This window comes from Odontomachus brunneus, unplaced genomic scaffold (assembly GCF_010583005.1).
Source record: "Odontomachus brunneus isolate Ranch 3 - 2012 unplaced genomic scaffold, Obru_v1 Obru_scaffold_250, whole genome shotgun sequence".
In the NCBI taxonomy this organism is placed as follows: Eukaryota; Metazoa; Arthropoda; class Insecta; order Hymenoptera; family Formicidae; genus Odontomachus; species Odontomachus brunneus.
In genome coordinates, this window is record NW_022639700.1 from 107,981 (window position 1) to 110,809 (window position 2,829).

General features: G+C 36.2%; 1 protein-coding gene across 5 annotated transcripts in view; it reads right to left on the reverse strand.

Moving 5' to 3' along the window:
• LOC116852705 (histone deacetylase complex subunit SAP130-A) overlaps nt 1–2,829 on the reverse strand; it is a 56,071-nt gene that overhangs the window by 32,205 nt on the left and 21,037 nt on the right. The window lies entirely within an intron of this gene.

Below are 2,829 nucleotides of genomic sequence, written 5' to 3' on the forward strand. Positions count from 1 at the left end.
CCGCTTTACGTTCTAACGGAAAAGCTGGGAAAATTTAATTGGACCCTTCAGTGTCAAGAATCTTTTGATAATTTAAAGCAAACTTTGTCATCATCCCCGGTTCTTTCTTTTCTGACAGAACAAGGTGAACTTATTCTGGACACCGATGCTTCAAATCATGGAATTGGTGCGGTTCTTTCTCAGGTTCAGAAGGGAAAGGAAAAGGTCATTGCATATTACAGTCGTGTTTTAGGTAAAACGGAAAGAAATTATTGTGTTACTCGTAGGGAGTTGTTAGCTGTGGTGGATTCAATAAAGTCTTTCCATCATTATTTGTTTGGTCGGAAGTTCTTGGTAAGAACAGATCATTCATCTTTGAAATGGCTAATGTCGTTTAAGGAATTAGAAGGTCAATTGGCACGGTGGATGGAAAGGCTCCAACAATATAATTTTGAGATTTTTCATCGAAAGGGACAATCGCATAGGAACGCAGATGGTTTGTCCAGACGTCCATGTTTGGAAGAAAATTGTAGGTATTGTGCTAAGATTGATAAACAGATAGAAGTATTGAAATGTGAAACAATTGCTCGAATTTATTTAGGAAAAGAGTTTAATCAGGATTGACGGAAAAAACAATTGGAAGATCGTAATATTTCAATAATTCTTCTTGGAAAAGAGTCTGAAATACGTCCCACTCAAGAAGAGATGGCGTTAGGAGATATTTCTTTGAAAATTTATTTGTCGTATTGAGATTCTTTAATTACAAAAAATGGAATTCTTTATAGGAAATGGGAAGCTTCTAATTTAAAAAAAAGTATTTTACAAGTCGTTGTTCCACACTCTGAAATTAGGTTAATTTTAGAAGAAGCTCGTGATTCTCCTACTGGAGGACATTTTGGGGTAAATAAAACTTTAGAAAAGATTCGAAAACGTTTTTTTTTAGGCAACATGTAAAAAAGATGTAGAAAATTGGTGTAGGTCTTGTAAGATTTGCGTAGCCAAAAAAGGTCCTTCTGATAAAGGAAAATCTTCTTTACAGATTTATAATGTTGGAATGCCTTTTGAGCGTCTACAAATGGATATTCTTGGTCCATTACCAGTAACCGCTTTAGGAAATAAATATTTGTTAGTAATTGTTGATTGTTTTACGAAATGGGTAGAAGCGTTTCCTTTGAAGAATATTAGGGCAAATACAGTTGCTGAAGTTTTTGTCGGACAGGTTATTTCAAGATATGGTGTACCTTTAGAAATTCACACCGATCAAGGTAGGAATTTTGAATCACGATTATTTCAGGAACTTTCGTTAATGCTGGGAATAAAAAAACTAGGACTACAGCTTTTCATCCTCAGTCTGATGGACAAGTTGAGCGCCAACATCAGACCATTATTCAATACTTATCAAAATTCATTGATGAAAATCAAAGAAATTGGGATAAATGGATTCCATTTTTCCTTCTAGCATATAGGTCTTCGAAGCATGAGTCAACAGGGTTAACTCCTGCAGAGTTAAATTTTGGAAAGGATTTGAGATTACCTTTAGATTTAATTCAAGGTTCTCCTCCAGAAAGTTGTGTTGAAAATTCCCAAAGTTATGTTTATGATTTGAAAGAAAAATTGAATGAAATTTATCAAAATGTTAGGCAAAAATTAACTCTTAACTCCCAAAAAGTTAAGCAACGTTATGATCTAAAAACAAGAAAGTCCTTTATTTAAGGAAGGGGAAAAGGTCTGGTTGTTTAATCCGCGTAGGAAATTAGGAAGATCTCCTAAGTTACAAAGTGATTGGGAAGGTCCTTATGAGATAGTAAAATGTTTAAATGAGGTAGTATATTGTATTTCAAAGTCAAGTAAACATCGAAAAAAGATAGTTCATGCAGATAGGCTAGCGTCTTTTAGTGAAAGACAAATTTGAAAGGACTGTAGGAAATCCGTATTTTAACTTAAAAAGAAAAGAAATTCTGCGTTTTATATTTTGTTGTTTTAGTTATTTGTCTCCAAAGAAAATTGGTGCCCAAGGAAAAGAAGACCACCTTCCCCGTGGTTTTTGATTTGTGGTTTTTCCACGGGGCTGATTTTATATCTGGGCAAATGCCAAGGTGGGGACTTGGGGAATCCTTTTGGATGATGGGTCCACATAAGTTATTCCCCCCCCCCTTGTCCGAAGACAAGTAGATGCTGTGGCAAAGGAAGACTTAACACCAATTCCTGGGAGCAGTCCTGATCGAGTCAGTTCTTCATTTGGAAAAGAAATTATGAGGTTCGGTAACCTGAAGCAACAGCTCAGGGTAGAACATGAAACATGAAGTTCTTGAAGAAGATGGAAGACTCAATGATGTATTGTCGGGACGACAATTTTTAAAGGAAGGGGAGCAGTGTTACGTCCGTGGCACTGGGTGTCTCGTCCCCGTCAAGCAACAGCTGAAGTGTCAGCTGAAGTGTATAGCTTGCAATTCTCTTGTGTATCTTGTGTAAACTAGTAATCGATGTCTCTTGGTTACGATTGTAAACAAGTGTGTTGTCGTTGTCATGTTCGAGCCTTCGCCTTGCGAGGACATGTCACGTGTGTTTTAAGAAAGAATCTCTGAGTTTATAATTTAAAGTTTACGTTCTTTCTTAAACGTGTGTTGTTTCATTTTTTGTGAATGCGCGAACGTAACAATATATATATATATACAGGGTGTTTGGAAAGTACCGGGACGCCCGAATATCAGGAAAAATATAAGTTTTACAAAAAAATGTTTCAGACAAAAGTTGTGGCGTTTAAAAAGATGTATTTACTGATCACATCAGTTTGACCTTGGGTTGCGTAGCGAAGGTCAGGTCAAGGTCACATTAATTTTTTTAAATGGA